Raw genomic sequence first — 24,867 nt, forward strand, 5'->3', positions numbered from 1 at the left:
CCCAAGCCCTGCCTCCACCTAAGCCACACCTGTCACCATTCCCATTTTCTGGATGGTACCCTCCAGGTACCTCCTGTCCCTCAACAAAAGGACTTTCAATGTAGGGTTATAAGGCCTAGCAGAAATGACAGTATAGAAACAAATATATCACCCATTAGAATATCACTCTTTTCTATTTTCTAAATGTCTTACAATTTATAGAATATTTTATTAGAACTAACCTATTGGCCTTCCTTAGAAGGATTTAGAAGTGTAAGGATATTGTTCTCATTTCACGAATGAAAACACTGAGTCCAGATAGGTAAGCTAACTTGATAAAAGTCAAAGTAGCAGAGACTGGACATCTTGTTAAAGAAGAGCCTCAAGCTCTGCATTTTCTAATCTCTTGGACCAATAAGATTGAGAGAAAGGTGTTGGTTTTAACTTTTGCTTTGAGTGCCCAGGAAGTGATATAGTGAACAAAGTGTTGGACTCTTAAGCATGAGGTCCTGTGGTCAATCCCTGGCATCACATATGCTAGAGTGATGCTCTGGTTCTCTTTCTTTCCCTCTCATTAGTAGGTGATTAAATCTTTTAAAATTTGAACTATGATTAGGGACTGACTGTGAACATTGAATAACTTTGAGAAAGATCTGGCAAATAGCTCACTGGAATAGTGGACTGCTTTGCAATGCTTAGGACCCAGGTTTGAAGACAGTCCCAACTACACTGAAGGAAGTTTTAGTGCTGTGGTCTCTCTCTCTCTCTCTCTCTCTCTCCTCTTTCTCTATCCCTCTGTGTTTCTATCTAACATAAAAAAATAATAACTTTGAGAAAATTAAAGAAGAGAGGGAATGGGCACTGCTTGAGTATATACTATCATATCCAAAACTGCCTTGTAGAATTTTACAATAGAATAGGAAAGATAAACATATAGACATGTGAAGAGGTAAATACTGTCTGTTGTGAGTAGTCCTATAATAGAGGTAAGTACAGGGGGTTGTTTAATTGTTGTGGCAGTCATATAATGATGTGTTTTACATTCTTGTCTCTGACGAAAAAACTAGATCAGAGAGATTATGTAACCAGCCTCCCAGTTCATTCAATCAGTACATAGAAGGAATAGAAGTAAAATTCTGGTTACCCTGACTCCAAAGTCTTTGCTCTTCAAACTCCCCTAGCTGCTTTCAGCTTCAATGAGAACATTTGCAAGCATGCTGGCTAGCTGGTGAGGGTGGGGTGGTGGTGGGAGGAATAATATTTTTTCATTTATCTTTTATTTACATGATGCCATGATATTTACCTAGACGCTTTCATCGGAAAGATGTGAAGTGTTTTGTAAACAGGTTCTTATTATTGCTTCCGTCCACTTCCACTCCTCCACCGAAATCTTTGGGAATTAAAAAGACTGCCAGGGATGGTCAAGGTCACTAGTATGGACAGGTGCATGTGTGATGGTGGTTCCCTATGTCTGGACACAGCTGTGTTTGGAAATAACAGCAATCATCTCTTACGTGTGTATTTATGTCTGTTGTTGACTAGACTCTTCTAGGTCCAACTTTCATTTGATTCTCACAACAGTCATGTGAAATGAGCAAAGCAAGCATCAAGTTTCATAGAAGAAAACTGAGGGCCAGAGAAGTCAAATTCACTTGACTAAAGGCACAACAAGTCATTAGAGGGAGATTTAAAGACAGGACAGGTGATTCATGTGGTAGTGGTGTTGCACAGTGGCTAAATTTTGCAATGAGGAGGACTTGACATTTCATTATGCAACTACTGTGAATTTTTCAGTGTTTTATGTCTCTTCATCCTATAAATTAAACATTGAAACTCCTGAAGACAGTGAAGAATCTACATGAGAATTGTCTATGAAGTACCAAGAACTTAGCATAGTGACTGGAGTGTAAGAAGCTCCCAGCAAGCAGCAGCTATAAAAAAGAATCCAACTGAAGTTTCCTTTCTTTTTTTCACCAGGAAGGAATGGAACCTGCAGATAACTGCAAAGGTCAGAAGATAGGTCAACATGATGGGTTTGCCTGTATCTGTCAGCAAAGCTGAGGTCATCATCATCCTATTCCTTCTCCTCAGACACCATTCTTGGTGGGGTGCATTATTAGGCAAAGCCCTTGGCAACAGTGAGAGGCATTTACTCCTGGTCTCACTGCATTAGGGTCCTTGTCCATTCACCTGCTTCCAGTCTTCCTTTCTGGCAGCCTTTCTTTGCCCAGAAGGAAAGCAGTAAACCTACGTCCTCAGGTGCTCTCCCCTAAGCTCCACCATCAAGGGACACAGCCAAAGAAAACCAAAGCACTCTGTTTGTTCTCTAAGTAGGAGCCAGGAGCAATTCCCGAAAGGCATGCCTGGCTTAATGGGGCTGTGTCTGGGCCTTGCCTCCAAGCCAGGCTCTGGCAGAGTCAGCAGGCTGCTCTCCCGCCTGGCCCCATTGTGTGGTGGTGGCATTTGCTTAAGGTGATTCAAAGACCAAGAGGGAGGAGATGTTGGGGGGCTTGGTTCTAATTTTTTCTGAACTGACTCATCATGTGACCCTAGGTAGGTCCCCTTTTCTACTAAACCTCTGTTTCTCCACCTCTATCAAAAGACAATTACTGTAATTCTCTACACTAGCTGCATATAAATTCTCTACACTAATTCTCTACACTAGCTGCATATAAATCTCACCTAGGAGAGAAGTTTAATAAGTGATTGCTTGAGCTGCAGCCCCCATGAATTCTCACTGAATTGGCCTTACAGAGGGTATGGAAAATAGGACTTCTGAGGCACTCAATAGGTTATTTTAGTAGGTGGCCAAGGGGTTAGATTGGAGAACCTCATGGGAGCCCTGTTAAGAATTCCATGGAAGAGGCAAAGCAGATAAAGCAGAAAACTATAGGAGGAGAGATGACATTAACCACAATCTAATCAAATGATCTCATTGGTCAAATGAGCAAATAGAAGAGAAATCTTTCAGATGAGTCACTGATAGCCTGGTCTAAATCTGGGTCTCCTGAACCACAATGCAAACAAGCAAATGTAGATACTAAAAGCATTCAAAGTTACCAGGGAAAGATGTTGAAAGTAAAGAAGAGAAGACAAGGGGGTAATTTTAAAAAGAGGGATACATATATATGGAAATGAAGAGACAGAGAACAAGGGATGTTCAGAAGAGGAAGAAAGAGAAATCAAAGCCACAACAGGGGCACTAGTGATTCGGATCATTCCCAGTGAGTCAGGGAAGCTCTAAGCCATACTTGGCTGTACAGAGAGTATTCAGCAAATGCAACTCGGGCAGCAGCTCCCATCCCAGCTGGGGCCTCAATCCCAGGGCTGGAGCCTGCGTGGGGGTGATCTGACTCACAGCTGCTGCTTCCTCACCCTGCTTCCAGGCTCTTGCTCAATCTAGGCAGCAGACTGGAGAGATGCTCTTTTGCAAGGTGATTTTGTCAGAGAGAATCCCACAGACTTCCCAAGCAGATTCCAGCAAGGGGCAGGAACAGAATGGATAGTAGACCCTGAGTTCCTGCCATACTGAACAGCTAGGCAACTCCCAAAGAGACCTTATTTATTTATGTTTTCCCCATATCTTCAGGCTCTTATTTAATGCCCACTTTCAAGTTGTACTCTTCCTGACAGACACCTTACATAGCATAACATTTGGGGATTACTCCAAGTGAACAGACATATACAAAAATAAGGGGGGGAAAAGAGAGAAATTTAAACTAGATCATTATTTGATGCCGTACATAAAAACAACTCAGAATGAATTGAAGGCTTGACTATAAAACCTGACATCAAGGTATATAGGAGAAAAACATAGGTGGTAAACACATAGGTATTGGCTATAAAGATGCCTTTGTGGTGATAGTGGAGGGGGAGAACAACAACAACAAAAGATGTCTCTGGGGAGTGAATTCACCACTTTCCCTCATATTTTTCCCATTGCCTTTAAAACTTTCATTTTCACCAAGGTGACTAGAAGTTTCCCACCTCTGTCTCTGCTCATTCTCCCATTCAAATGAGCTCATAGGTATTCTTCAGCAATCTCACTTAAAATAAACACATGAATTATCACTGTTTTGACCCCACTTCTTCTTAGATAGTCTTCTCGGATCTCCTTTGGAAAGCCATATCAAATTTCCTGTGTCTCCCCTACTATATGCAGTACTCTTAAGTTTCTGGATCACTGGCCTTTAGTTTCCCCCATCCCCAATCCAGATGCTGCCCTCTCACAACAAAACCAGACAGTTTCAGTCAATCAAAGTTACACCTGCAACCCATTTCTGGGAATGAACTGTGGATTGAAGTAGTATTTGAGTTTTTATTTCAGTCCCACTGCCTGCTATCTTATGTGCTTGGCAGGACAGCACCCTTGTCTGCAAGACCAGGATATCAATTCTTTGCTCTGTGAGTACTTGTGAGCTTTACCATCAACACTATGAGTGAGGAAGAGATCAACTGGGAGAAGAGGAGGGGACAGAAAACAAAAAACAACAACCAAACCAAGCCAGAAAAATAAAAATCCTGCAGTGCTGTGAGCTACAAGTGTGCTAGTATGCTTTCACTGGCAAGAAAACTGAACCTGGAAAGCGGAAAGCAACTTCATACTCAAGACCTTAACCCCTTCTCCTAACAGTGCAGTGAGAAAGCATCAGTCCTGCCCCTACCAAATGCAAGGAAGCTTGAAACAAGGTGAAGGTAAGTTTAGGATTCAGACACTCTTGGCTGCTACATAGCCCAACTTGCTCTACAACTTTGCTGTATGTTAGGAAGAGCTGTGGTCACATTAGAGCAGTTATCAATCTTTGTGCATAACGGTGCCTAATTGTGAGCTTAACAAAGTTAAGTGAACAGAGGGAAACTGCCTGCTCTGCATTTCATGGGAAGTCAGAAAGTGGAGTAGCATTATTCCAAGGGCCTAAAGAACCCATTGAAAAAAAAAAAACAATTATTCACTTCCCTCATCCCAAAGAGATCCTCAGTCATGGTGACTCTCAAACATTTGTAGACAGGAATCACTTGGAAAGCATATAAAGAAATTGAAGATTCCCAGAAATTTTGATTCAGGAGTTGTGGGGTCAACCCAAGAATTTGCATCATGACCATACTTTCCCTGGTGATTCTAACATAAGCGAACCACACATTGCAAAACACCATAGCCCATTTTCTGATCTCTTCCAAATCCAGCCTGTCCTCCCTCCAATTTATTTTCTACTGAGAACAGTAACCAATCAATATGTATATCCTTTCCCCTTTCTTTTGTCATCACCTAGTACTCATTGCTACTCCTAGACTAGAGGAAAAGTCACTGAGAGCAATTGCATCCTTTCACCTCTGTAAAATCAATCCCTCTCCATGGGATTCAGGTATTTGAAGCTCCCTTCTTGATTATTTTGGGAGTAAGTCCCATCAATCACTGTTTTTCCTTTCTTTCAGAAGAGCTTTCTCCATTGCACTCTTTCCCACCTAAGGACTGACCAGGGTATTTATATAATTAGTAGTTCTGACTCAAACTTCACAAGCTATATTCACTCTTTCCTTTTGGCCTTTTCACTAGCAACTTTCAACTGACATACACACACACACACACACACACACACACACACACCACTACCACCAGCACTACTGCCCCATCTGTCTCAAGGGCTTAATCTCTCCACATCCTTTCTTCCTTCCATCCTCACTGGTATCATTCTAGTCTAATCCTTATTTCCCTGCATAACAGTGATTCAAGTGTGTTTGGAGAAGAGAATATGTGGTAAAGAACCAGGTTGTAGGATATGAAAGCAGTAGCTTCTAGTCTAAGACTCTTAGCAAATAGAAGAGCTATGGACAATTATGGGGAGTCAGAGAAAATGAAGGTGGCATTTAACCAAGTCTTTAGTTATGTCTCTAATGAAATGACCAACAGATTTTGAAATAGCACGACATGCACACGCATGAATGTGCTTATGTATTTACATGTATATATATATATATATATATATATATATATATATATATATATATCCTTGAGTGCAACATATTTCAAAAAGATAAAAACATTTAAAACTTTTTTCTGTTATCTTAATATTTTTCAGATGCCAAAGCTGACCCACTGGACTTCTGTAACCCCAACAATGCTAAGATTATTTCCTGTTGGTAGTTGTGATGAAATACTATGACAACATATTTTCTGCCCTCTCTCTCCCCCCTTTTCTCTCCCTCTCTCTTTCTCTCCAAATTTCTTTCTTTGTATTTTTTTTTAATCAGTAGGGTTTCATTATACCAGGCTAACCTTTTTTTCAGATATAAGGGCAAAGACAGAGATAGACAAAGAGAAAGATACCACAGAACCAGAGGGTCCTTCAGTATGGTGGTGTGTTTGAATGGGGGAGGTGGACTCAAACCTGGGTTCTGGGTGGACAAAGCAAACTCACCATGCAGGTGAACTATCTTATCAGCCCAGAAAGTGTTTCTTGGTCAATTCATTTCCCTCAGTTAATTTATCACCTAAAATGAGTACATTACTAGGAAACTAATGAATTTTGTTGATTTTTAATTTATTTTCTCTAAAGGTATTATTGTGTGCATTTAAGTGTATACTTATATTATTGTATGTATATGTGGGAGTGTATCTTAGCTGGAAGTGATCTTAAAAAGCTCATGTTTATCTAGAGAACCATTTATTCTTATTACTGTTTTATTGGAAATCCAACAGATAAAAGTAATCATTCTGCTGGTATCCAGAGGTGAGTGGGGCTTGGGGAGACTGCATAATGGTTATGAAAAGACTTTCATGCCTAAAGCTCTGAGGCAACAGGTTTAATCCCTATCACCACCATAAGCCAGAGATGAAGAGTATTCTGTTCTCTCTCACTCTTCATCTTTCTCTTTATATATCTCGTTCATTAAAAATAAATTTTAAAATAATATACTTTAAAAGAGGGGAGTGGTAGAAGCTCCTATTTATCCTGAAATTATAAAAGGCATCTGAGTGTGGTTCAGGCAAATCTCCTCTAGAAAAGTAGGTTTTTTTTTTTCTTCCTATTTGCTTTTTTTTTTTTTTTATTTTATTGGGGTGGAGGGCAGTAGTTTACAGTACAATTGTTGGCACATGGGTACAACTTGTCATCTCACAGTGATAGGTATTTGCAGAACACTCTCACCACCAACTTAGGTCTTTTTCCAGTATCATGCACCAAAGCACCAATACCCTCATTTTGCTATTTTATTGTGCTTGCTTTAATAGTCTGCAGCTTGAGGAGTAGTCTGTAAATTTATAGCCACTAGGGAAAAAGCCAGAGAGTCTACATTTGATGCTAAAAGGAGACTGATCAATGATGAGTCTTATTTTATTTTAGTCCCCAAATTGAAAATAAATTTAAAAATGCAACTTTAGATGTTTGCAACATTCAGCTCAAAGATTCCCTAATCTAAGCATGAAAATATAGACAGGGCTGAAAGAAAGAAAGAAAGAAAGAAAGAAAGAAAGAAAGAAAGAAAGAAAGAAAGAAGAAAAAAAGGAAGGAAGGAAGAAGAAAGAAAGAAAGAAAGAAAGAGAAAGAAAGAAAGAAAGAAAGAAAGAAAGAAAGAAAGAAAGAGAGAAGAATATAGACAGGTCTAAGCTAAAGGCTAGGGTTTACTTTCCTTCAGTTTATCTCTTCTAGACCTCAACTTCGCCAAGCTCTTCTATCACCATTATAGCCCTTTGTTGATAATTACTGAGCAGCAACTATTTGTAGGGCTCAGGTTGGGCTCCAAGATGGAATGGGAAGCATATGTGAGAAAAATTACTCCCAAGATGCTTACAAACATGTAGTTCTGAGTTGCAGTATAAACAGCGCTGGATCAGAAACACTTATCCCAAGTCAAATTTATACCTGTCCCAGGCTGGTGTGAGTCAGACATAACACTTCATTGGAGTCTGCTGCTCAGTACATGTGGAACACTACAGCCGTGTATACATTGCAAGCAATCAAGACAAGTTAAAACCTCTTTCCCCTCTTTTAGAAAATATGAGGAAGTCAGACTCAGAATGAATATTTCTCTTGACTTTTCAAACCTGAGAAAAAGCTAAAGTTAAAAATAATAATAATAAACATAGAAGAACAAGTTATCAAGCTTCAAATGCTATTCTACTAACTGTAAGTGTAGGTATCTGAAAATGTAAGGTGCTGAATTACTAGAATGTGCAAATATATATATATATATATATATATATATATATATATATATATATATATAGAGAGAGAGAGAGAGAGAGAGAGAGAGAGGGAGACTATTAACTAAAATGAATTAGGAAAATAACTCAGTGTTACAGCACATGACTTAGAAACCTAAAACCTTCAGAAGTCCTAAGCTCATGGGAATTGGGTGGTAGCACAGCTAGTTAAGTGCACATGGTGCAAAGTGCAAGGACCGGTTTAAGGATCCCGGTTCGAGCTCTGAGCTCCCCACCTGCAGGGGAGTCGCTTCACAGGTGGTGAAGCAGGTCTGCAGGTGTCTCTTTCTCTCCCCCTCTCTGTCTTCCCCTCCTCTCTCCATTTCTCTCTGTCCTATCCAACAATAATGAGGACAACAATAATAACTACAACAACACTGGAAACAACAAGGGTAACAAAAAGGAAATAAATAAATTAATTAATTAAAAAAAGAAGCCCTAAGCTCAGTGTTTGACACTAACATTTGCCAGAGCTGAGTGAGTGACACTACTCTCTCTCTCTCTCTCTCTTTATCTCTCTCTCTCTCTCTCTCTCTCTCTATATATATATATATATATATATATATATATATATATATATAACCAGGAAGGTAGTTCAACAGTAAAGCACAGGACTTGCACACATGAGCTCTCTCTCTGGTTTGGTCTCTGGCTCTGTACATGCTAGGGTTGAGCAGTGCTCTGGAAGAGACTACTCACTGTCCCCTTTATGTAAAACACACATCTTTTAAAAGAAAATAAGCAAGCCATTAATTAACAGTCAACTTTAGAATTCTTGTAACTGCTTTACTTTCTAATTTTTATTGTTTAGCAGGTTGCCTTATAACTATAATGGTAACTTAGTATACTTAACCACAATACATTTCTTTAAAAAATATTATTACTTGATAAAGAGAAAATCAGAGCATCACACAGGCACATTTGATACTAGCGGTCAAACTCAGGAGGGCATGGTTCAGAGTTCAATGCCTTATCAACTGTGCCTTCTCGTAGGCTGTGACCCCAACTTAAATGGAATATAAAAAGATGAAACAGGAAGCTGGGCAGTAGTGCACCAGGTTAAGTGTACATAATACGAAAAGTATAAAACACAGTTGACATTTATATAATGCACAACTCATTGCTTCTTTAATTCATAAATATGTAAGCAAGAATATAAGCAAAAACTCAATATATAATTTTAGGTTAAGAAACAAAATGGTACTAGACTGCTGAAATCTAGTAATTTTTTTTTCTTTTTAGAGAGAAAACTACAGTGGAGAGGAGACAGAGAGGGGGCAAGAAAGATAGACACCTTCAGCTCTGCTTCACCTTGTGAAGCGACCCCCCTGCAGATGAGGAGCTGGGGGCTCAAACCAAGGATCCTTGTGCCAGTCCTTGAGCTTTGTGCCATGTGCTACCGCCAGACACCTTCAAGTATTTTTCTAACAAGAAGACAAAAAATAAAGTCTATCATTGTGAAAAAAAATTAACAAGTTTTTTGACAAAATTGTTGCCAGGTAAGACCTCACTCCAGAAAAGTGTTTTTTTTTCCCTTTAAGAGGCAATGTTTAAGAAATAGAAGGCCCACACCTATGGACATCTAATCTTTGATAAGGGAGCCCAAAGCATTAAATGGAAGAAGGAGGCTCTCTTCAATAAATGGTGCTGGGAAAACTGGGTTGTAACATGCAGAAGAATGAAACTGAACCACTTTGTCTCACCAGAAACAAAAATCAACTCCAAATGGATTAAAGACCTGGATGTTAGACCAGAAACAATCAAATACTTAGAGGAAAACATTGGTAAAACACTTTCCCACCTACAACTCAAGGACATCTTTGATGAAATAAACCCAATTGCAAGAAAGACTAAAGCAGAAACAAACCAATGGGACTACATCAAATTGAAAAACTTCTGCACATCCAAAGAAACTATTAAACAAAGAGACCCCTCACAGAATGGGAGAAGATCTTCACATGCCATACATCAGACAAGAAACTAATCACCAAAATATATAAAGAGCTCAGCAAACTTAGCAACAAAAAAAGCAAATGACCCCATCCATAAATGGGCAGAGGATATGAACAAAACATTCACCTCAGAGGAGATCTAAAAGGCTAACAAACATATGAAAAACTGCTCTAGGTCACTGATTGTCAGAGAAATGCAAATTAAGACAGCATTGAGATACCACCTCACTCCTGTAAGAATGTCATACATCAAAAAGGACAGCAGCAACAAATTCTGGAGAGGCTGTGGGGACAGAGGAACATTTTCACATTGCTGGTGGGAATGTAAATTGGTCCAGCCTCTGTGGAGAGCAGTCTGGAAAACTCTCAGAAGGCTAGACATGGACCTTCCATATGATCCAGTAATTCCTCTCCTGGGGTTATACCCCAAGGACTCCATAACACCCAACCAAAAAGAGGTGTGTACTCCTATGTTCATAGCAGCACAATTCATAATAGTTAAAACCTGGAAGCAACCCAGGTGCCCAATAACAGATGAGTGGCTGAGAAAGCTGTGGTATATATACACAATGGAATACTATGCAGCTATCAAGAACAATGAATCCACCTTCTCTGACCCATCTTGGACAGAGCTAGAAGGAATTATGTTAAGTGCGCTAAGTCAGAAAGACAAAGATAAGTATGGGATGATTCCACTCATCAACAGAAATTGAGAAAGAAGATCTGAAAGGGAAACTAAAAGCAGGATCTGACTAAATTGAAATTAGGGCACCAAAGTAAAAACCCTGTGGTGAGGGGTAGACATGCAGCTTCCTGGGCCGGTGGGGGGTGGGAGTGGGTGGGTGGGATGGGACAGTCTTTTAGTGATGGGAATGGTGTTTATGTACGCTCCTAGTAAAGTGTAGTCATATAAATCACTAGTTAATTAATATGAGAGGGGGAAAATTAATTGTATGTCTCGAAGTTTTTAAAACACGGACTGAATCTTCTTAATATATAGGCTGTGTATTTGATATGCGGACTCTCTCAAAAGCCTAGACCAAGTAGAGCAGAAGCAACCACTAGCAAAGCTATATACAAGATACTGGGTACTGTCCAGCAAACCATAACAAAGGGACTTTTCAAAGTTAACCCAATTAACAAATAATGTGATGATAATATTAACTATCCATTATCTTTTTGAACCCTAAGACAGCAGGAACCTCACATCTCCACTATAGAGCCTATATGTCCCCCAGTTCTGGAACCTTAGGATAGGGCCCACTTACCCGCATGCCTATCCCAATCCATATCAAATAATATTGCATCTGCTGATCACAACCTAATCAACGCAACGATTGCTACCTCAACATGCTTCACCTCAGAATGTATCCAGAGACTTCACGTGTGGAATGACGACCCTTCAGCTTCATTACTCGGGTGAGACCTTTCCTTTAATAGTACACTCTAATTTCATCTCAGGTAGTTCACTTTCTAACAAAGTCCCATAACCTAGATATACACCAGTTTCTATGAGAGAGAGCACATGTTCACATGTATCCATAAACTAGTGCAAAATATATACCTGAAAGCAGAAGTACACTAGAGTTTGCAGTGAGTACCCCCCAACACTTCCTCTCCACTACTCCAACCTTTGGGTCCATGATTGCTCAACAATTTGTTTGGCTTTGTATATTAATTTTCTTTTCAGCCACCAGGTGCCAGATGCCATCAGGATGCCGGCCAGGCTTCCCTGGACTGAAGATCCCACCAATGTGTCCTGGTGCTCTGCTTCCCCAGAGACCCACCCTACTAGGGAAAGAGAGAGGCAAACTGGGAGTATAGACTGACCAGTCAATGTCCATGTTCAGTGGGGAAGCAATTACAGAAGCCAGACCTTCCACCTTCTGCAACCCACAATGACCCTGGGTCCATGCTCCCAGAGGGATAGAGAATGGGAAAGCTATCAGTTGAGGGGATGGGATATGGAGATTGGGTGGTGGGAATTGTGTGGAGTTGTACCCTTCCTACCCTATGGTTTCGTTAATTTATCCTTTCTTAAATAAAAAATAAATTGAAGGAACCCTGCTCTGGGGCTGAGTGCCTTAGGTCTATTTCCACCTTTGTCACAGTTTTACTCTGTGACTGGGAGTATAGCTCTTCTTTGGTAAAATCAACCATTCTACTATGTTACATGGCATTTACCAAAATGTGGGACACATCAGAATTAAATCATTTAATTAAGAAAAGGAACAGTCTAATTTTCTTCCAGTCTTCCAAATGCAGTCATGGAGAATGGTTTGGTTTAGTGCTGATATGCTTTTGATAAATCTGTAACATCTGCCAACACCCCCCCCCTTTTTTTTTTCATAAAAGACAAAACAGAATGAGCCTGACTCAGAATCTTCCAGAGGCAACAGCCTCTGCCTAGAATTATATAACATTGTTTTGTTTTCATTGTATTGATTTTTGGAGTTATCATCTATTTATGGCATATAATCTGGCTTTCCATTTACTGGTAGTAATATAAATTCCCATTTCGAAACCATTGATTTAACTTAAAATAAAAACAATAAAAATGGAATAAGTTAATTTAAGAACACATTAAGTTAATTATATCTCAGGAATGATAAACTCTGAAGGTGATATTTGAATGAGAAGTAGAAGAAAAATTGCCACGTCTATGATTGATTGATAAGATCCTTGAAGGAGGGAAGCACTGAGATTTTCTGTTCTCTTTAAACATTAAAACTGCCAGCCAGAACATTTCAATGGAGACTAAATAAATTCTAGCTTTCACAGAAACTAGGTTTTAATGTTTGGGAAAACAAATCTGTATAAAGAAATACTCACATGCCGAGGAATATCTATTCTCTTTAACCATGTGCCTGTAAGGGACAGAGTAAATCTACAGAGGGCCTAAGAAAAGGAAAATACCCCTAAACTTCAGAGGACACAGAAAATGGCTTACAGCTGCCCTGAGGCCACCCCAGCAAAAGGCTGAAGTCCTATGGTTTCTCTGAGTTCCCCAATCTGGGCCTCTCTGCTGTTTGGCCAAGAGGAGAGGCAAGGCCAGCTGCAAAGGCCAGCCCACTCGTGTGCAGCTGGAATATTCCAGCCAGGCGGTCAGCAACCAGGATGCAGCCCCTTCTCCTGAAACCTCCCCATCCACCCCCAGCTTGAAATATAACAGAGCAGAAGGGTAAAACCAGGACAAACCTAAATGACAAAGAATGGATTTAAGGAGGGAACAGAACTTGGTGTGGGCTTATCCTTTCCACCCATCCTCTACCCCCAAACCTCACCCTAGGTCATCAGACCTCAACCAGAGGTCTGGCTGAAGCTGGCTTCAGAGAAAGCTATTACATTGTGCTCTGAAGACACTGAAGACGAGAAAGAAACTCCCAGCTCTCAAGGGGGAGGAGGAGAGGAAGGAAGATAGATTTCTCCATGGATTTCACATTAACAGATATATACATAAACACACACACACACACACACACACACACACACAAACACTCACATTTATACATCCCACTCTGAACCTGATAAATGACAGGGGCTACTATCCATGGGATGAGGAAGGTCTTGGGCTATATGGGAATGGAAGGAGGTTGGCTATTATTTAGGATAGACAGCAAATGGAGTTAGGGCCTACTGGTTTTGTGTGCATATTGGCCCATGATAGGGGTGCATCATAAATTCACGGGGTCTGCCTTCTTCCATCTCATTATGTATTTAACACCACTGTATGCAACTGCTTATAGGTGTGTAGCTCTGAGCTGGGTACTGAGGGTTTAATGGAGAAGAGTACAGATAACTGCCTCTTCCCTCCAAGAACTTAACTTCCTACAAAGGAGGAGGAGGAGGAAAAAGAAGAGGAGAAAACTTGAATAAAAAATTGACCACAACATGTAAGGAAAGCTCTTGGGTGAGTGAGTACTTATATCTCATTTTCCCTTTGTCTCTGCTAAGAAATTACTGAGAGATTTGGAGAAGCATCTATATAGTCTTGATCTCAAGTCTCTTCATCTTTGACAAGAGTGTATGTGGGGGGTCTGTATCCCAACCTGGATTTTTTTAAGTATAGGGTTCTTCAGGAATGACCATGAGTTGCTGAGAAGGCTTCAACCTACAACAGACCCTTCAGCTGCCTGCCTTTGTTTATGTTTATTTTTATTTTCATTTATAAAAAGGAAACACTGGCATAAACCATAGGATAAGAGGGGTACAACTCCACACAATTCCCACCACCAAAACTCCATATCCCATCCCCTCCCCTGATAGCTTCTCTATTCCATATCCCTCTGGGAGTATGGACCCAGGGTCATTATGGGGTGCAGAAGATAGAAGGTCTGGCTTCCGTAATTGTTTCCCCTCTGAACATGGGCATTGACAGGTCAAGCCACACTCCCAGCCTGTCCCTCTCTTCCCCTAGTGGGGAAGGGCTCTGGGGAAGCAGGGCTCCAGGACACATTGGTGGGGTCGTCTGCCCAGGGAAGTCCAGTTGGCATCATGGTAGCATCTGGAACCTGGTGGCTGAAAAAAGAGTTAACATATAAAGCCAAACAAATTGTTAACTAATCATGAACCTAAAGGCTGGAATATTGCAGAGGAAGATTTGGAGTCTCTGTTTTGGAGATAGCTAGTAAGCCTATTTTAGTTATATTCCAAAGGGACCATGACTATACTAGTTTTTTCCCTGATCCTGACATCTGATATGCAGGTGGACCCAAATTATTGTCTGGAAAGATAATGGCATGGTTGGCAAAGGGCTAGAAATCTGGATCAGGGAAGATAGTAGCTCCCAAATATGGGAAAGGTGTATAAATATTGTTAACTATAAACCCCATCGATTTGGTCTGATCTGGGGTCCATATTCAGCTTAGGAGCCTGTGTAGCTGCTGCATCCCTGTGTATCTGAGCCCACATTCTGTGGTCATAAGTAGGAACATTCTAAGCTGCCCCAATTTCAGGACCCATCTTCCTCAGGTAGAAGATAGAGTACGCTGTTCATCCTTCCTTCGGAGGATGGAACATTCTCTACCATTGTTGATGCAAGTTCAGGGCAAGGTCCTATGGGGGACCACAAAGGGGTCTATTGTGTTGTTCCTGATAGAGATGACTGGTAACAATGGTGAGAGGGATCTATTCGAGGTCTAAGTTGATCATGTCTGTTTGGGATTCTCAGGACTCCCTGATTCTCAGGGCCCCAGTTGATGGGGTGGCCTGAGTGACTAAAGAGTCATCATTAAAAGTATGCCAGTCTCCTGCCCTTATTCAACTTTTGCTGTCCTTACTTTGATAAGGTTAGCTTTGGAGTGACTGAGGGAAGTATAATAGGAAGTAGGTGAGGAGGGTATCTAGGTCTAAGTAGAAACTATTTCATTAGGAACTTTATGGTGTCTTTCTTTTTAGGTCTTTCTACTTACTTGCTTCTTTTATTGACTCACTGCAAAATATTGTGCACTTTTGCTTTAAGGTATGTATTTTGCCCTAGTTTATGGATGCATGTGTACATCTGCCCTATTTCATGGGGCCTGGTCTGTATCTCATTTTCCCTTCGCCTCTGCTAAGAAATTTCTGAGAGATTTGGGGAAGCATCTATACATTCTTGATTTCACGTCTCTTAATCTCTAATAAGAGTGTGGTGGTGGTGGTGGGGGGGAATGGTCTGAATCACAAGCTGGATTTTTTTAAATTATAGGGTTCTTCAGAAGTGACCATGAGTTGCTGAGAAGGCTTCAACCTATAACAGACCCCTCAACTATCTGCCTTTGTTTCGTTTTGAAAATAGGATGTATCTAGATTGTGTCTGAGCAAAGTGTTCTGCTGATATTAAAGAAGAAAAATGGGAAGCTAGCTGAAGAGACTGGAAGGAAAAAAGAAGAAAGGGAAAGAGTGGGGGAGGAAGGGTATTTATAATAACTTGATCACCAAGACTGTGTCTAGCTTTTGTTTTCTAGTACTGTGCTCAGATACAAAAATTTCCAAACCTAATGCAGTAATTCTAGGTCATAATAAACTGAACTGTGTCCATAGTCACATGTTGAGGTAATATGCCCACTTTTTCTATTGATTTTCCTTGTGCATCTAAAAAGCTAAAGTTATAAGTTCATGTTCACATACATATATAGGCATGTTGCAGTGTACTATATATATATGTATATACAGTGCTATAAATGAAGATATATGTAAATATATGCATCAGTTGCTAAGCTTCAATGTTGTTCAACCCAGTGATATGGTATTTAAAAACAGTATTTTGAGTCTAAATGATTACTACTTCCTGGGTATGCAATCTGGGGCAACCAAAATTCTCTAAGTCTCAAACTTTTTTTTTTTCCTGTGCAATGAGAAAAGTAAGGCCTAACTTTGTAATACTCCTGGGTAGATAAAATAAGACAGTATAATTACAACACTCAGCAATGTGGGAAGAAAATAATAGAAATCCATAAATGATATGTTCTTTCCCTTTTATGCACCTTCCTAGTTGTCTAGGAGCGGATGGCCACCAATTTCCCTATGTGCCCTTCTTGCTCTCAGTTTAGACAGGGCATTCCCATTTGGAAACTGTCCTTAAAGAAACCACAGGTTGGTACAGAAACTAAAGGACTGTAATTTGGAGGATCTTGGGTTGAGTCCCTTCATGTTCGTACATAAATTACCTAAGTAATGCATGGTCTTCTATTGGAATAGTGGAAAGTATATATAAACAAAGAGGGAAAAAAATAAATTACCTGCAATCACTCCACTTCAAAATAACCACTGTTGGCATCTCGGTGTGCATTTCCCATACTTTTTTTTTCTAAGTATATGTAAACACATGTAGTATTTTCTATGTCTCTGAGCAATTATAAACCTCCAGGATGAAAGAGGCGCAGTGATAAGGCAGACAAATAAAACCTTCAAAAAAAAAAAAAAAACGCACACACACCTCTCATTTTGCTCTTTGGTTCCTCAACAGTTTGAACTTGCATTTGCTTCAAGAACTGTCCATGTTCCAAGAGGCTATGATTGATTATACACTGCTGGATTTGTGTGTGTGTGTGTGTGTTTTGTTTCAGTTGTCTCATTAGGAAGCCCTAAGTACCTCAACAGAATAACTACATTCATCCAGTGTCTATGTTCTAGACAAATGCTCTGAGCAAACTTCTATATTGTAAAGCTTAAAACAAAGGGCACCAACTCTGTCTACCCAAAATTTTCAAACTATTGGTGTCACACAGTTCCTGCTAAATCTTAGGTCCCAAATACATACAGTGATATCTTAGACCACCTGAAGACCCTCAAATAAAACAACAACACAGATACCAACAGTAACATGACTATCACTCAGAGGACTTACTAGTCTGAGCCTTGTCTACTGTGGTCTCTGTTTCTCTGAATATAAAAATTGTTTGCACAGGGCTGGGGGTAGATAGTGTAATGGTTATGCAAAGAGACTCTCATACCTGAGGCTACAAAGTCCTAGGTTCAATCCCCTACACCACCATAAACCAGAGTCGTGTAATGCTCTGGGGAAAAAAAAAAAAAAAAAAGAAAAAGAAAGTTTGTTTAAAGTAGTGAGTTCTGGAGAACTAAAAAATAATACTAATAACCAAATTCAATTGAACACACCAATGAACTGCCTCTGATTCTCTCTACATATCTTTTATGTTAGCGCTCTCTCTCTCTCTCTCTCTCTCTCCTATACTATACTAAGGAGAAAAGAAAAACACTGCATGCCTAAGCTCACAGAATCAAGAATAGTTGAGCCAGAATCACATGCTAAGTTTGCCTTCTCCTCTTCCTCCAGGAATCAAGAAAGTTTATAGAAGGATATAGACCACTTCTAAGCAGAATCACAGCAGATAGTCAACAATTTCGCATTGTTTTGGTACAGAATGTTCAGCTCTGGGGGAAGGAGGAGGAGACCCAAACATCCAGGGGCATCCTGTCTGAGAAAAGCAAACCTGCTTGATTCCATAGGGCTAAGGGTTCTTATCAGGCTGTATTCTCTCAGTGGTGCAGTTCAGCCTACTTTCCAACCTTGAGTCCAACTGTTCCACGCTGGTCTACTCTAGCTGACAGGAGGCACCTACAAGTTAACAGTTTCACCTCTTTATCACTAGTCAACTGATACAGGGGAGTTACACAAACAAACAAACATAGAACTGGGGCTGAGCTAAAAATCCTGATTATGTGTGCTTGTCTGACCCACCACATCAGATTGACATGAGAATGGAAAGAATTAGATAAAGTTCTGTGGTATACATAAGACACTGAACAAATGCTCACTCTTACTCATGCTTTTCATTCCTTCAGTCAGTATTTATTGAATATCTACCATGAGCCACTCATTCATGGAAATCTCTAAAACAGAGCAGTTTGTATGTTACACAAAACAAACAGGATGAGTAAGCAACAAACAAAAACTGAATCAACAAACAAAAAGTGAGTAAACAGCCAAAGCCAACAAAGAGATTTGGATCTTTGTGGAGATTCCATTTGAGAAGGGGGAACAGCTCTCACTCTAAGTGCTATCTTTGTTTGCCAGCCAAGGCAAGGAACATACCTTTTTTGGAAGTCCTAACCTCTGAGGCAGCGGAGAACTCCACTCCTCTAAACTGCTGCCTTTGCTCCAGTTTGAAGGCCTATGCCCTAACCTTATTGTGTCTCACAAACCAGTGGAAATTACATCACACCAGATGAAAAGCAAATAATTTCAGGAGAAGAAATACAATGGACACAGGTTAAATGCTTCTCTATGTCTGGCCTTATTCTACTTGGGGTTAAGAAATAGAATGGTATGTTTGTAAATGCCTTCCCACAGTTAATTTAGAAAGAGAAAAAAATGATATATAAATCCATTGTGAACTGTCTATGGTCTTTTCCCTTTCAATCTACTTTCAGTGTACTTTTGTAAGTATATGAAGAGCTACAGGTAAAAAATATTTGATTGGGAGTCAGGTGGTAGTGCAGCGGGTTAAGCGCAGGTGGCACAAAGCACAAGGACCAGCCTAAGGATCCTGGTTCAAGACCCTGGCTCCCCACCTGCAGAGGAGTTGCTTCACAGGTGGTGAAGCAGGTCTGCAGGTGTCTATCTTTCTCTCCCCCTCTCTGTCTTCCCCTCCTCTCTCCATTTCTCTCTGTCCTATCCAACATCGACAAGATCTGGGGCTGGGGCTGGGGGGGGTGCACTTTCAGGTCCCAGGGAATGATGGTGGAGGAGGACCCAGGCTGGGGTTGAGAGTGTTTTGTATAAAATTAAGAGATTTTACTCAGATACCAACAATTCTATTTACTGTAAACCATTCATTGTCATAATAAATATTTATTGATTGATTATGATTACCAGATTATGATTATGATTACTCAGTTCTGGTTTATGGTGGTGCAGAGGACTGTATTTAGGACCTCAGAGCCTCAGGCATGTGAGTCTCTTTGTAAAACCATTTTGCTATTTCCTCTTTCCTTTTATTTTTCTCAAAAAACATATATTATTCATACACAAGTCATCTTACATGCACAAATCCACCATGTATTTCCACCTAAGTACCCACAAGTTGAGTGCATAATATCATACATTTCATCACTATGTATCTGTCTCCTTGATGAAGCTGGCAAATCCTTGTGAGTAATCACTATGACTTACTCATCTTTACCTTCTCAGTACCTGTGATGGAGTCCTGATAGAAGTTCAAGACATGTCTGTTGACTTAAACGGAGTTGAGGGCGTCGGGTGGTGGCACAGTGGGTTAAGCGCACGTGGCGCAAAGTGCAGGGACCGGTGTAAGGATCCTGGTTCGAGCCCCCGGCTCCCCACCTGCAGGGGAGTCGCTTCATGGGTAGTGAAGCAGGTCTGCAGGTGTCTATCTTTCTCTCCCCCTCTCTCTGTCTTCCCCTCCTCTCTCCATTTCTCTCTGTTCTATCCAATAACAAAGCAACTTCAACAATGGCAATAATAACCACAACGAGGCTGCAACAACTAGGGCAACAAAAAGGGGGAAAAAATGGCCTCCAGGAGTAGTGGATTCATGGTGCAGGCACCGAACCCAGCAATAACCCTGGAGGAGAAAAAAAAAAAAAAAACGGAGTTGACATTAATAAAACATTGAAACACACTCAGTTACATTTATCTTATCTCGATACTATACCCGTTCCCATTTCTCACTTCAAGTTTAGGCCCCAGATATGAAAAAAAAAGTTACTCCAACTTTATAACACAAAGGAGACCACCAGAGAGAAAAACAGAAAAAAGGAATAAACTTTTAAAAGATACAGACAAAATGAGACTGAGAAAAAAACAAGAGTCTCCTTGTCAAAATCTGGAGAGGTAGGCTGGCGTCTCCAACAAGCCCCAGGGAATGAAGATAAAGATCCCATCCCTTTGGGTATCAAGCTGCATCCGTTACATACCACCACTAATTCAATTTTTACGGCATGAACTGATCTGCCAAGCTTTTATTGTTGAGACTACTTGAGAAGGTAGGGCAAGAAAGAAAAAGCCATGCCCTCTTCTTCCACAGGCCTGGGTCATAGGTGTCTCTTTTCATTCTGTTGGCTTTTTTCCAATTCTCATGATTGGGACTCTTTATATTTCATTAGAGGTTTTCTCACTGGCCAGGATAAATTTAAAGTCTGAGGTCATTTCTCTTTCCTGAGAAGCCCTTTTCTTCCTTTCTTTCTTTCTTTCTTTCTTTCTTTCTTTCTTTCTTTCTTTCTTTCTTTCTTCCTTCCTTCCTTCCTTCCTTCCTTTCTTTGTTTCTTTCTTTCTTTCTTGCCCTCAGCAGACATGAAGAAGGTAAAAAACAAACCAAGGTGATTGCCTTGGGTCGTGAAGCCAGAGTGGCAGATAAAGGTTGAAGTTAAATCAAATAATATTCCAGAAGCTAGGAGACTGTCAACCAAGTTTCACCTCAGTGTTTCTAAAAGTGAGTTCCTAAGTGTTTCCTTAAGAAAGTGAACCTATATATATAAAGTCCTTAACAGCATCTCTTCTTGAGATCATACTTAAGTTTCTGAGAAATCACTGAATAAAAGAACCCAGTTAGATTGGATTAGCCAACAATTTCTCAAACTAATTAATCCCAGAACTCTTTCTTTCTTTCTTTTTAATGTTGTAAGGCTCATAGATTAGAATCCCATAGGATCAGAGTTCTCTTCTGTAGACTTTAGAGTTCAGGTCAAGGAAAGGTGAGTATGACCTTGAAAATATAAAGAACACTCCTGGGAGGATGCAAGGCTTATGCAGGGCCTTGAAAGATGAAGGATAAGGCAATTCTCATTAGGCAGAAGTAAGAGAGAAGGTTCAGAAAGTATGTTTGTTCTTCTAACATTGCATTTAATAAATATTCTTTCAGTGCCTACTCTAAACCAGAGAGTCTTCTTAGAGTTAAAGATACAGAAATAACTAAAAGAGGCAAGAACATGTAGTCTTCAAGGAACTTGTAACTTGAAGTGAGAGGACAGATGTAAGCAGACCATCATAGAGCAATTACTCTACCCATATTCCCAAGGAATAGGAGCTGGCTATCCTTAAGATGTTTCTGACACCTAACTGGGGAAGGATATGAAACTATTCCTCTGGGATAACAGTCTTGTAAATCAACATTTCCTCAATAAAGGGATTAAAAAAAAATCTTCCCACTAGAATGCCAGGGGGGAGGAATCTGGAATAGAACAGTCTGAACAAAGGTTCCCAAGCTATTCCCATCCCTCAAGATCAGCATGCACACCAGATACACATCTAATTCAGTGTATTTGCACTTGTTCTTTCCTCTACCAGGGGCACTGTTTCACAAGGCACTCTCACCCCCTTCTGGTCTTTGTTCAAATGCTGGCCTTTTCTGTCCACCCTATGTCAAATTATATAGCCCTCACTTTTGATCTTTTTCTTCTATATTGCCTAGTACTATTCAACAATCTATATATTATTTCAAAAAACAAAAGGCTGTTTCCTTTTAGAGTCACCGCTGATCCTGGAGTTACACAACACTATGACCGTGTCCCCCCACCCCGAACATATTGGCTCTATAATGACAAGGAATTTGATCTCTTTGGTCCTCAGCATCTAGCATCTGATATATAGTAAGCAACCAATATGTACTTGTTGAATCAATGGATTGAGTGAGAAGTATGGAGAATTTTGAAGGCAAAAGGAAAAATGTTTATAATATATAAGTATTTAGAGAAAATAAATATCTACTATATTATTCATTATCACCTACTTAGTACAAATGGTATGCATAATACATGAATTCTAAAAATAGGGTAAGAGCACTATTATGTCCATTTAAAAGACAAATAAACTGAAGCTCAAAAAGGTAAAGTGATTTTGCCAGTGTCCCATAACAGCTTAGTAAAGAAACATTTGAGTCTAGATCTGATTCAAGTAGTTAAAAATGGTGTAAGTGTGGGCAACTGTTAGTGTTTACATGAGGTTCTTTGGCTTCTCTCTCTCTTCACCTTAATGCACCTTTCCCCTGAACTAAACATGCAGTTTTCTGAGGTAGCTCAGCGTGCATGGATCTAGTTGGCTCCTAGTCATGGGACTGATGAATAATGGCATGGCAGCCCTCAGGGCTGGGGATGATTCAGCAGACCAGAGCTGGGAAAAAAAGTCCATTTCTCTCCACCCCAAACACCTCATTCATTCTCTGATGTCAGGCGCCTGACTACCCCCATGCTGGGCCAGTTAATTGCTCACTCTATAAACTGGTGTGTAACAAAGTCTACTATAAGGCCATCATCACTTGGTCAAGTTTGGCTGATCTCTGTGCTGGCCACATGATTAATTCCAACTTGTGGTCCCCTGCTTGGGGTCATTCAGAAATACTTCACTCTTTGGCTGCCACTCAGAGTGTTTGTGAGACAATTCCAGAATTTCTTTTACTCTTTTGTACCCTCCCTCTTCCTCTTACTCCCTCCCATCTTTTTTTGCCTTTGTTAATTTGTTGACCAGGATTTTTAAATCTAGATATTTATTTAGTAACTCATTCATGAATATATCCATTAATTCGTGTATTATTATGACATTAATTTATAGTCTGCAATTGTTCATGTATTCACTCTTAAAGGGAGATCATAAATTAATGTAGTAACATTGTGATTCACTCATTCTCTTTCAGACCAGGTATTTCAAAAAACATTATCTGAAAATTATCTGATCTTGGAGACATTGCTTAACTTCTCCAAGCATTATTTGTAACTCAAAGAGGTAGGGAATAGGTTTTTAGTGACAAACATTTCTAAGTCAGTTAGAACAAAAGGTCTCCTCTGATTCTAGAACTGTGTTTATGATGTACAAGATAGAACTCATGCCCTACACGAGTTCATATTTTAAAGTGTTTTTAAACATGTTTAATGAAATTCATGTTTTACATCACAACCAATGTGCACATGCATGTATATGTGATTGAGACAAAGATTTACAAAATAATGTCTTTGCTACATGCAATATAGAATAATATACATGCATACATACATAACTTTAAAGAGAACATTAAATTAATTTCACAAACCACTAAGGGTTATGGCCTGACTTTTAAAACTATTACTTAGCAGAACTATGGAGGAACTTGTTTTTAAGTATGTGTAACATAAATTTTTTGACTATCATTGTAGACTCTTTACAACTATACTATTTCAAATTCAGTAGTTATTTACTCATTTAGGCCCAATATTCTAGCTCTCTCTCTTTTAATTTTTTACTTATAAAAAAGAAACTTTGGAAGTTGGGTGGTAGCACAGCAGGTTAAGCGCACATGGCACAAAGTGCAAGAACCAGTGTCAGGATCCCAGTTTGAGTCCCCGGCTCTCCACCTACAGGAGGTGAAGCAGGTCTGCAGGTGTCTATCTTTTTCTCTCCTTCTCTGTCTTCCCCTCCTCTCTCCATATCTCTCTGTCCTATCTAACAGTGTCGACATCAATAGCAATAGTAACTAAACAATGAAAAACAACAAGGGCAACAAAAAAAAGGGAAAATAAATAAACAAATAAATAAAAAGAAACATTGACTAAACCATAGGATAAGAGGAGTATAACTCCACACAATTCCCACCACTGGAACTCTGTATCCCATCCTCTCTTCTAATAGCTTTCTTATTCTTTAACCTTCTGGGAGTATGGACCTAAGGTTATTGTGGGATGCAGAAGGTTGAAGGTCTGGCTTCTGTAATTGCTTGTAATTGCTTCCCCGCTGAACATGGGCATTGACAGGTTGATCCATACTCCCTGTCTCTTTCTTTCCTCAGTGGGGAAGGGCTCTGGAAGTGGAGCTACAGGACACATTGGTGGGGTTGTCTGTCCTGGGAAGTCTGGTCAGCATCATGCTAGCATCTGGAACCTGGTGGTTGAAAAGAGAATTAACGTACAAAGCCAAACAAATTGTTCACCAATCATGGACCTAAAGGCTGGAATAGTGCAGATGAAGAGTTGGGGGGGGGGCTCCATTTTGTAGATAGCTAGTAGGCATATTTTAGTTATATTGCAAAGGGCCTGCACAAGGACCCGGGTTCAAGCCCCCATCTCCACCTCGCTCTCTCTTAATAGCCTTTACTTTTCTAAATTTATTGTTCCTACCATCTCCTACTCACATGAACCTTTTGTCCACCTCTAACTTCTTGCTTTCTACCTTACCTCTCCAGCTTATCTTCCAAGTTTCAGGCAGTAATGTCTGTTAAATGCACTTGCAGGAAAAAAAAAATAGTAATACTTCCATTAACTACAGTCTACAAACTATACCCAATTTCTTAAACTTGTCTGGCCTTGATA

General features: G+C 40.0%; 1 protein-coding gene across 4 annotated transcripts in view; it reads right to left on the reverse strand.

Moving 5' to 3' along the window:
• The window catches only part of ASTN2 (astrotactin 2), a 1,286,255-nt gene that overhangs the window by 116,531 nt on the left and 1,144,857 nt on the right, over positions 1 to 24,867 (reverse strand). The gene's annotated exons all lie outside the window — the stretch shown is intronic.

This window comes from Erinaceus europaeus, chromosome 10, assembly GCF_950295315.1.
Source record: "Erinaceus europaeus chromosome 10, mEriEur2.1, whole genome shotgun sequence".
Lineage (NCBI taxonomy): Eukaryota > Metazoa > Chordata > Mammalia > Eulipotyphla > Erinaceidae > Erinaceus > Erinaceus europaeus.